The sequence below is a fragment of the Pseudogymnoascus destructans genome (assembly GCF_001641265.1).
Source record: "Pseudogymnoascus destructans isolate 20631-21 unplaced genomic scaffold scaffold_3, whole genome shotgun sequence".
Taxonomy (NCBI): Eukaryota; Fungi; Ascomycota; class Leotiomycetes; order Thelebolales; family Thelebolaceae; genus Pseudogymnoascus; species Pseudogymnoascus destructans.
In genome coordinates, this window is record NW_020167522.1 from 838090 (window position 1) to 850479 (window position 12390).

The following is a 12390-nucleotide window of genomic DNA, read 5'->3' on the forward strand; positions in this document are numbered from 1 at the left end:
GAGTGAGTTCCCAGGAGTCCACTAGGCACGTGATGGACTCGCAGGATGATGAGAAGAGTCCTAAGAGTCCAGGACTCCGAGGACTCGAGTGAGTTCCCAAGAGTCCACTAGGCACGACGCCACTATATAAGTAGATAGTTAGTTCTTAGATAGGAGCTTCGTGCTCAACTCAATACAGTATTTGTTATATACTAGTAACGTGTTACTTGAAGCCTTTGTGTCTGATCCCCTGCCTCCTCTGATAAGTAAACCTTTACGCAAGAGAACCTCTGTGTCTTCTATCGTTTAGAAGTCAGCGTTACACTTTGAGCACCACTTCTACGAGGTACCGGCTTACACACAAAGCAACATGTCTGTCGTCAGTTCGAAGGGGAAAACCCCCACCACGCCAACTTCGTCTCAGAGGTCTAAGCCTGAGAATGAAGAGATGCCCGATGCACCCACCGTCAACGAACTCAAGGAAACTCTACGCGTCAAGTTGCCCGACACTTACTCCGGCAACCGAAAGGAACTTGAGGTGTTTTTGCTACAGGTCGAACTGTACCAGCACTTCAATGATGAGAAGTTTCCCACCCAGGAGAGCTATGCCCTGTGGACTGCGTCCTACCTTAGGGGGGAAGCCCTGCGATGGATCGAACCATTCCTCAAGGACTATTTCAAATATGAAAGCACCAATGGAAGCATGACAACTACGCAGACTATGTTTGGCAGCTGGAATGGATTCTGTAAGGAAATCCGACGCATGTTCGGAGACATCGATGAGATTAAGACCGCAGAAGACCATCTGTTTGCACTTAAGCAGACTGGCAGCGCCCTCACATACTCCACAGAATTCCAGAGATACGGCAATCAGACAGGATGGGACGCCAGCGCACTCATCAGCCACTACCGACGTGGGCTGAAGAGCCATATACGTATGGAACTTGCCCGTTTGGAACAACAACCAACGGACATGGTAGCGCTAATCGAACATACGGTCCGAATCGACAATCGACTATACGAATTCCAGAAGGAACGTCGGACCTATGACAAGCCCAAGAAAAGTTACCCCTACCGGGGAAACGAGGGCAGACGACGGGATCAACACCCGCGAGACAACCGTTGGTCGGACCCAATGGAACTCGATGCCACGTTCAAACCTGGACGACCCCGTGACCCTAAGAAAGACAGACAATTCAAGGAACGACTCTGTTTTAACTGCGACAAGCCAGGCCACATGGCCCGAGACTGCAGACAGCCAAAGAAAGGGAACGGCGGACGCAAAGTCGGCAAACAACTCAATGCCACCTGGACAGGACAGTTGAACGCAACGTTTGTGAGCAAACAGGACTGGGGAATAAACGGCGAAAGCACCCCAGAAGACGAGAGCTCAGATGAAGGGTCGGAGGCGGAATCGTTCACCGTCTCGGAACAGGAGACCTTCGATGAACTCGCACCTACGGAACCAATGAGTCCACGGTGCAAGAGCGTAGTAAGGCGCATGGCAAAACACGCCCACGCGAAGATTAGGGCCGAACGAGACAAGCCCAATGGCCAGAGGAGAATCCCCATGCTTAAAGACCTCTACGGGAACCTGTTACAGGGACTTCCGTTAAAATGCAAGGTGGACGACTGCAAGGATGACCTCTGGAGATACTACGACCAACTAACGAATACCCGCAGGCTGCTTGGCACGTCCCAAGACGTAGCTAAGTTGGAAGCCCAAGAAGCGGAAGAACTGGAGAAGGATGTCGAGCATATGGCTAAACTGAAGTATATGAAAAGCGTCAAACTTTACTACCAGGACCGCAGGAGAGCCCTGAAGAAGTACGACGAGAAAGCCAGAGATATGCTCCGACGGGAAAATGCGAGACCCACTCCACGCATCGAAAGGAGAGCCATGGAGCAACTAGACACGTTCTCCACGCCTCCGAGGGAAGATAGTGCATGGGTGAGAGGACAGCGGGAACTATCAACGACAGACGCAACAGAGACTGATCATCCCTGGCACGCGTATGTCTACTGGGAGTATTGCAGCGAAGATGACTGCAAGCTCCACTGGAAAAAGAAACACCAGAATCAGTTGTTTCCCCGATCCTCGCCCAGGATACACTTCAGAGACGCAGAGCAAGTTCACGCCCTCAGGCGAAGCCAGTCTGAAGGGGACTTGCCTATCAAAAGCGAACAGGTATACGAGAAATACCCACATCTGCTAGACGAAGCAGAAGAGCGAGGGAAACGATCTCCCCAAGGACCACCATTGGAAGCGGATGAATACTATCCTTCCTCGGACGAGTCAAAAAACTAGGAGTCCTCGACGGTAGGCCACCGGCGAGCGACACGAAGAGGCCTAGTACAGACCAGCTATGCGCCACGATGGGCAGCATGCAACTATATGTGGTCGCTAAGATACAACAGCGACACCTCCGAGCAATGATTGACTCAGGAGCGACGGGCAACTTTATGACAAAGAAAGTAGCAGACACGCAAGGTTTCAAGACGCAATTGAAAACCGAACCATACCCATTAATGGTCGTAGATGGAGAGCCCATCTCGACTAATGAAGGAATGGTGACCCACGAAACGGTCCCATTGGAAATGGTCATGCTACACGGGCACAAGGAAACGATTCAGTTTGACATCGTGCACATGGACAACCATGCGTGCATCCTTGGTATGCCATGGCTCAAGAAACACAACCCCCAGATCGACTGGTGGAACGAGAAAGTTGTGATGAGCCAGTGCGCGTGTGAACAACGGACGGACACGCGACAACGGGAGAAACCCTCCCAGGGCCGGAAGGAGTTATGTGCAACCTCCGAGCTCGATGACCTAGCCCAGGCATCCTCACCGATGAGTATACCGGTGGAGTACAAGGAATACGAGCAATTATTCCAGGAAGGCCCTAAGAATGAGGCGCTTCCTAAGCACCAACCATGGGATCACGAGATACCTTTGGAGAAAGACAAGAGTCCACCATTCGGACCAATATATCAGCTATCGGAAAAGGAGCTGAAGGTACTTAAGGAGTACATCGATGATAACCTAGCGAAAGGATTCATCAAACCATCCACATCACCAGCAGGAAGTCCGGTGCTTTTCGTACCAAAGAAAGATGGCTCCCTACGGTTATGTGTGGACTATCGAGCGTTGAACAACATCACAATCAAGGACAGGTATGCCCTACCGTTAATCAACGAACTACACGATAGATTTCAAGGAGCAAAGATTTTCAGTAAGCTAGATCTGCGAGGAGCATACAACCTGATCCGAATCAAGGCTGGGGAAGAGTGGAAAACAGCATTCCGCACCCGCTATGGCCTATTCGAGTATCAAGTCATGCCCTTTGGGCTAACAAACGCACCCGCATCCATGCAACGACTGATGAATGATGCTTTGCACGAATACTTAGACATCTTTACCATTGTCTACCTAGATGACATCCTGGTGTATTCAGCAACCAAGGAGGAGCATGTCAAGCATGTCAAACTTGTCCTGAAGAAACTAAAGGAGTACAGCTTACTCCTCAAACCAGAGAAGTGCGAGTTCCATAAAAACCAAGTCGAATTCTTGGGTTACATTATTGGAACGCACGGCATCAAGATGGACCAAGCAAAAGTAACGGCAGTGTTGGAATGGCCAACACCGACCACGGTCAAGGAAGTGCAAGCCTTCCTAGGCTTCGCCAACTTCTACCGGAGATTCATCTCGGGATATTCCAAGGTAGCTCAACCACTCACGGAGCTTACCAGAAAGGATCTCGAATTCAAATGGACGGACAAGGCAGAGGCTGCTTTCCAGGAACTTAAGACGAAGTTCACGGAAGCACCTATCCTTGCTACATTTGACCCTGCAAAGAAGATCATCCTCGAAACGGACTCTTCTGACTTCGCAATTGGAGCATGTCTGAATCAACCAGACGAGAACGGTAAGTTCAAACCAATCGCGTACTACTCTAGGAAACTGTCACCCGCGGAACTCAATTACGACATCCACGACAAGGAGCTACTGGCTATTGTCGTTGCCTTTGAGCAGTGGCGAGTATATCTTGAGGGACCCACCTACCCTGTGCAGGTATGGACGGATCACAAGAACCTCATATACTTCACCACGACCAAGGTTTTAAACCGCAGACAAGTCCGCTGGGCAGAAACCCTCGCAGCCTACAACTTCACGATAACCTATCGCAAGGGCTCCGAGAATGCAAGAGCAGACGCTCTCAGCAGACGGACCGACTACGCCGGCCCAAAGGAAGAAAGACCTAGAGCAATTCTGAAGAAAACAGATGCAGGAATACAGTACAACGAGTTACTAGCGACGATCTCAGTCATCGAAGATACAGAACTCGAGGAAAGACTCAAGAAAGCTTACGCAACAGACGAATGCGCCAAGCGAGTCTTGTCCAAAGTCGAAGGCGACTTCGCCATCGACGAACAAGGATTGATTCGATACAAAGGGTTAGTGTATGTCCCAAGTCAAATGAGACGCCCGCTGGTGCAAGAACAACACTCGTTACCAGCACACGGTCATCAGGGAGTAACACGAACCTTCGAACGAATCACCCGACACTACTACTTCCCAGGTATGAGGAAGCAGGTAGAGACAGTGGTAAGAGAGTGCGACATTTGCAGCAAGTCAAAATCCAATAGGCACCTGCCATACGGACAACTCAAGTCGACACCAGTACCAAAAGGAGCGTGGAAATCAATAGCTTTGGACTTCATCGTCAAGCTTCCACCCTCCAAGGACCCGTTAACAGGAATAGAATATGACTCTATCCTCGTCATCACGGAAAGACTCACGAAATATGGGAAGTTTATACCATATCTAGAAGCTAGCGACGCCGAGGCGCTCGCATATACCTTCATTCAAGTCATATTAGCCGATCATGGGATGCCAGAAGAAATCATCTCAGATAGAGACAAGCTCTTTACTTCGAAATTCTGGAAATCATTGATGGCGCTACTGGGAACAAATCATAAGCTGTCAACAGCTTTTCATCCCCAGACAGACGGCCAAACAGAAAGATTAAATCAGACCCTTGAACAGTACCTGCGAAGCTATGTCAATCATCAACAGGATAACTGGGTTCAGATCTTACCCATCGCACAGTTTGCATATAACAGCGCGATGACAGAAGCAACGAAAGTCTCACCGTTCTTTGCCAATTATGGCTACCAGCCAGAAGCATATAGGCAACCAAGACCGGATGAATCACGAGCTGAACAAGCCCTGATCGTGGTGGAACAACTGAGATCGTTCCACGAACAACTTGCGACGGACATCCAATTCTTAAATGAACGATCCGCCGCATACGCAAACAAGAAGCGCAGTATGGAACCTGCCTTCAAGGAGGGGGATAAAGTATACCTACTCCGGAAACATATCAAAACGAAACGACCAAGCACAAAGTTGGACTTCAAGAAATTGGGACCATTCAAAATATTGAACAAAGTCAGCTCAGTTAATTACAGACTGCAGCTACCCAGGAAGTCTAGACTACACCCGGTATTTCATGTCTCACTACTGGAACCAGCAAGAGGAAATACCCCAGTTGCGACCGACACCGAACTCCAACCCGAGAATGAGATAATCGAATATGAGGTCGAAGCGATCCTAGACAGAAGGTTAGTAGGACGTCGAGAAGAGTTTTTGATAAAATGGGAAAATTACGAACCTACGGATAATTCTTGGGAACCAACAAGGAACATCAGCAAAGAACTGCTGGAGGAATATCGACGCCGCCATCCGCCAGCCATTGATCCCAAGATGCAGGGGAGTAGGCCAGTGGATCGGAGGAAGCGGGGGTCCCGGTCACAGACGAGGAGGCAGCGCTAACTGCCTGTTCCTCAGCCTCAACAGCGTCACGCTTCTCAGCAGCCACACGTTCGGCCTCCTCTGCCGCATCAAGCTCGTCGAGGGTTTTCAAACCTCGTCGGAGCATATCTTTACCACGGGTTCGGATGAGGCGTTTCTGCTTTCGCAGACGAAGTAACTTCGAAAGGGTTTCTTCCTCTTCGCGATCCAGGCGATCCTCCTCCAGTTCGAGCTTCACCCAGTCGGGATGCTCAGGACCCATACAGTCACACTTTTCTTTCAAGTTGCGACGAACGCACTCGGCGCACCGCCGTGAATCATTTGGAGACGACACGCAAGTAATGTTTCGCCTCACGCAGTTCGAGCAAGAATCCATTTCGGGTAGTTCGTATCCGTGGTTCTTTATTCGACGGACAAGATCGTTGCGTTCCTGGAGTTTGCGGGCAGTGTCAGTAGGCATGTTGCATGTTGAAGGACTCGCTGAGGAGCAGCAGAGTCCCGGGGGCATGGACGTACTTATAGGATTCGAGACGAATGCCCAGGGGAAGGGAGCGAGTGTTACGACGGAACAAGAAGGCTGGCCAACTACAGGACAGGAAGGAGGGAGGTCGCATGAGACCGGCCCTGGTACCTGGAGGGGCAGCGGGGAATAGTAGTTCCGAAAGTATCACGTGACGGACTCGCAGGATGATGAGAAGAGTCCTAAGAGTCCAGGACTCCGAGGACTCGAGTGAGTTCCCAAGAGTCCACTAGGCACGACGCCACTATATAAGTAGATAGTTAGTTCTTAGATAGGAGCTTCGTGCTCAACTCAATACAGTATTTGTTATACACTAGTAACGTGTTACTTGAAGCCTTTGTGTCTGATCCCCTGCCTCCTCTGATAAGTAAACCTTTACGCAAGAGAACCTCTGTGTCTTCTATCGTTTAGAAGTCAGCGTTACAAGTAGCTAGAATTGGAAATCGAGATTTATTTATTTTCCAATAGTCTAAAGGATTAATCTAACGTACATGTATAGCGAAAGCGCCAAACAAGCGAAAGCGCCAAAATGATGCGGTGACCAAACCCCCCAACTAAATATTAAATTCCTCAACAACAAAACATGCCCCATAAAAACGATGAAAGCCAATTAGTGCTAGCTATCCAGGCTATGCAAAGCGACCCAAAGTTACGCCTTCGAGTTGCTGCTAGGATCTATTCTGTGGACCACTGCAAGCTAGGTCGTCGTCTAGAAGGTGTATCTTCACGACGCGATATCCAAGCCAACTCACGGAAATTAACTAACCTAGAGGAGTCCGTCCTTGTTCAGTATATACTCGACCTAGCTGCCAAAGGGTTTCCTCCTCGGCTGTCTGTTGTTGAAGATATGGCAAGTCGACTACTTGCAACACGCGACGCGTCACGCATTGGGTCGCGTTGGGCTTCAAACTTTGTTAAGCGGCGTGTAGAGCTCCAGACACGCTTTCAGCGCAAATACGACTACCAGAGGGCTAAGTGCGAAGATCCAGAAGTTATTAATGGCTGGTTTGAGCTTGTGCGTAACACAATTGCGAAATATGGTATCGATGAAGCAGATATCTACAACTTTGATGAGACTGGGTTTATGATGGGCGTTATCTCAACTGCTATGGTTGTAACAAGCTCAGACGGGCGGGCAAAAGCAAAGAAGGTACAGCCTGGTAATCGGGAATGGGTTACAGTAATCCAAGGCGTTAGTTCTCAAGGTTGGGCAGTACCACCATTTATCATTGTTGCAGGCAAAAACCACCTTACATCTTGGTATGAGAATAGTGGATTTTCAAGCGATTGGGTGATTTCTGTTACTGAAAATGGCTGGACTACAAACGAGAGAGGCATGGATTGGATTCAGCACTTTGAGAAGCATACAAAGGCCCGGAGTGTTGGTGGTTATCGCTTGTTAGTCCTTGATGGTCATGAGAGCCACCACTCAGATGAGTTTGAGGAGTACTGCAAGGAACACAACATTATTACGCTTTGTATGCCTGCTCACTCTTCTCATCTACTCCAGCCACTTGATGTTGGCTGTTTCGGCCCGTTAAAGCAGGCCTATGGTCGGCAAATTGAAGATATGATGCAGGCTCATATTTCTCATATTACAAAGGATGACTTCTTTCCTGCCTTCCACGCTGCATTTAACACTACAATGACGGAAAGTAACATTCCAGGCGGGTTCCGAGGGGCAGGGCTTCTTCCATTTGACCCTGAGAGAGTGATATCTACACTTGATCTTAAGTTAAGGACACCAACGCCTCCAAGCTCCTGCCCAGGTACTGCTCAACCTTGGGTTTCTCAGACACCAAACAACCCAATTGAAGCTATGTCACAGTCTACATTTATTAAAACTCGGATTTCACGCCATCAAAATAGCTCTCCAACCTCAATCTATGCAGCTGTTGACCAGTTTACAAAGGGTGCATCGCAAATAATGCATCAATTAGCACTGCTAAAGGGAGAGAACCAAAACCTACGACAGGCAAATGAAGTACTAAGCAAGCGCCGGAGAGCTAGGAAAACACGACTACAGCAAGGAGGATCACTTAGTCAACAAGGGGCGCAAGAGCTACAGGATGAGAGGGATGTTGTGCAGCAGGTAGAGCAGGAAATAAGGGCAAGCCGTGGTCGGAAGCCAAGGGAAGAAACCCGTGCCCGTCGCTGTGGCAAGTGTGGTGAGACTGGGCACAATGCGCGCACGTGTCAGATTGTAATAGACACCTCTGAGGAAGAGGACTCCGAGTAGTTTCAATTGATTTCTAATGTTGTGGTAGATTTATCGCAATGTTTGTCGTGAGGGTAGATAATTTTGGCGCTTTCGCTTGTTTGGCGCTTTCGCTATACATGTACGTTAATGCTACTGCTAAATTTTTAGGATCTTGCTAACACACCATTTTAATATAGCTAGGATAATAAGACGTACAAATACATACTTATAGAGCTAGCAAAGTCAGCCTATAAGATAACTACATTAGACAATTATGTTTTCATTGTCTGTAGAAGAGTCAGTGAGTAAACACTCCATATCTAATTTATTGTCAATAGACAAGGATACAAAAGAGACGAAGTTCTACATTGACATTAAGTTAGAGAGTTTGTGTAATATCCTAAGGGTTATCTTGAGATGTTCAAGGAATCAGCTTAAAAGAACCAGTCCTATCTATACGTCTTCCCTATTTCTACACTTTTAGCAGCCTTAACTAATTGTCTTTTAGGTTGAGCAGAATCTCTTATACCACTATCTGCCTAAAAAAGAGTTATATTAAGGACTATAACTTTATTAGGACGTTGACTAGAGTAAGGTCACCAAACATAAATCACATTGAGAGTCGCTTATCAATTACATTAAGATAGCCTATAGACCTACAAGACAGAGTCTAAACCCCCTCTTAGAAGACAGCCACATTACATATGACCTGCTTTAGGCCCTCTTTAAACCAAATACCTTAGTATATACTAAGTGTTTTAGCACAGGAAAGCCAAGATGTGTTAAGTATGATTTTAGAGAAGAACAGAAGACAATTAGTAAGGTGAAATATTTTTATATAGAAGGTCATTATCTCAATTTTAATAGAAAGGTACTTAGTAAAGTAGTAATTCATCTCTTAATCGAAAAGTTTTGTAGCGCTAAGCGGATTAACACTCTTGAAGTATTTCCTCTTCATTACTACCTAAACAAAAACGATGTAAGGGTGCAACTACTTAAGTGTAGTCACAAGTTTCTTAGATTAACAGGTATTAATTACGTTGAATACTATAGGAAAGCCTTCTATATAGAGAAAGGACGCCTAATTAAGGTGACTATTAACAGCCAAATCATAGTTGATCAAGCCTACTTTAAAGAAACTAACCCAAACTACAGGAAACCTAGCATTAGCAAGCTGTAATGCTGGGTCTTAAACGTATAAGACTCACAGAGGTTTCGTTGCATTGGTTTACTTAACAGAGGAGGCAGGGGATCAGACACAAAGGCTTTCGTAAAACACGTTACTAGTATATAACAAATACTGTATTGAGTTGAGCACGAAGCTCCTATCTAAGAACTAACTATCTACTTATATAGTGGCGTCGTGCCAAATGCCATGAAGGACCATCGTGGTCCATCATGGTCCTGGCCCACACTGGACCACCGTGGTCCTGCGTGGTCCATCACGTGATACTTAACCCCTTGGTCCCCTCTGGACCAATGACTATGATTTCTTACATGCAGTTCCGTAGCCAATCCCTTCCTTAGCACTAGTGGTGGGGTTAGCCGTAACACAAGCCTTCTAAGTCTACAACTAATATTTAGCTCTTTTTGGATCTAGGGGGTACTACTGAAACGTCTACAGACGTCGTCAAAAGCATTAGGAAGGAGTTAGCTAAGGTAGCTAGAGATGACATGCTCCTATGCAGTCTAACAGTACTTGGTTTCAGTCTTAATAGGAAGTTATGGCGTAAGCATCCTAATTTGGTATAATTGAGGTTCTTGTCTAACTAACACGTCTATAGTCGAATTTGCTGTTAATGACATCAAGGACATCAAAAGGCAGCCTGCTGCTCTCGCCTATTTCTAAATCCCTAACAAGAAAAAGAAGGCTATATAGGCTCTTTCTAAGGCCTATATAGCACAAACATCTAGGAACTGTTTTGATGATTTCGTTATTAGGAAAGGCTAGGGCCTTAATGTGCTCTTATAGTATAGTGACTAATCATATGAATAAATAATTGCATACTGACTTTTATATAGCAGCCCACTAGGTGTAGGGAAGACTTTGACAGCTGAGGTCCTATCTAAGCATCTTCAAAAGCCACTCTATTTAGTATGTCTGCTTTGACCCCGTCTTACGCACATACTAATAATACAGGTCTCTGTGGGCGAGCTAGGCACTAGTGCAGAAAGCATTATGGCACGTCTTCTAGGTATCTTCTAACGCGCTTTAAGATGGAATGCTCTTCTCCTACTTAATGAAGCGGATGTGTACTTAGAGCAGTGCTCGCCCTTAGAGATAATTTGCAATGCCATAGTCTGTGTATTCTTGCGAACGCTTGAATATTACCACAGCATCATGTTCCTAATGACCAATCAGGTCGCATATATTAATGATGCTATCGCTAGTAGAATCCAGTTCAAGATCAACTATAATACCCTTAGCGTAGATCAAATGAGGAGTATCTAGAAAGACTTTCTAAGAAAGGCATTTATAGGTCAAGGACTGCCGGATTACGATGGCTTGGACCTTGAGAACCTAGTGCGAAGGGAGCTTAACGGTCGAGATGTAAGTCCTCTCCTCGCAGTGATAGACGATTACTAATATACCTCTAAGATCAAATACTTGGTGTCTATAGCACTTGCCCTAGCTGAACAAGACGGAACTCAGCTAGGAAAATCTCATCTAGATATCGCGATTGACGCAAGTGCCAATTTCGAATCCGACTTTCTGGGCGGGGGAAGGATCGAAAACATGAACAATTACATGTGATCTGAGAAGCCCACTATGCTATGATCTTTGTCTTCTGCCTACATAAGGAGCAAGGATTAGGAGAGCTCGCCTTCATATACGTTTATTTTATTTGTAGTGTCTACTCGCGGATGTGCAATTATGATAGTTGGTTTGTCTATATTGACACTAATTCGAAATTGCTTTGTGGTGGGATATAATAGTCATACTCTGAGGAATACATACAGTATCATCTATAAGTGTCTCTATGAGAAGTGTGAGAGAGTCCACCAATAATTTCGCAACAGTCACAACAATGGTCTCATACCCAACCGCCGAACAGCTGTAATAACTGCAAGGAAGGAGTCGATTGCAAGGATAACTTAGTGGATACCTAGTGTGGGTTCATTGAGACCATCGGGTGAGACCATCGGGTGGTGACCCTCAAGTTTGACCTTTGACATCTTCAAATAGTCGTGGCTTGCCATGAAATGCCAGTGACAGTCTACGACTATCTATTTCTAGTTATAACTCTCAAAATTACAAGAGACATCACACCCCCTCTGTGCCTAATAGACTCTATTGCAACATGAGTAACATACAGAAACGCCAAAACCCAGAATGCATCTAGAAGGAGAAGCACTTTGATCAACAAGGCACATGAGTACGCGGAACTATACAGCGCAGATGTTGCCTTTATCATCTATCAGAAGGGGCGCTATTATACATACGTATCTCCTGGCAACCCATGTTTTCCACCATCTAAGAAAGAAATTGTAGGTTCTCTTCTGACTTCGATGACATTTTACTAAATGGTGGCAGATGAATTCTTTTCTAATCCCTATAAATATGTTGCCACATGACGCCGACACGAAATATTAACGGAAACACAATCCAGAAGATCCAGAGCAAGTGGGAAGTAGAGAGTAGGGGTGCGCAGGTACGAATATTGCCACGGCGTTAAGAAGACGGGATGAGGCCCTCACCCCATGGCGTTGCTATGGTTGGCTCTAGATAGTGCAGAGGTTGTATACGCGACTTCATTTCATATCTGCTGTCATTCATAAGTTAGGCTCTGAATCCTCGCCTGAATCAGGACAGGTCATCTCATTAAATTTTAAGACTGCTGTCTTGTATTTGTCAAAATCTGCCTGTTCAAAT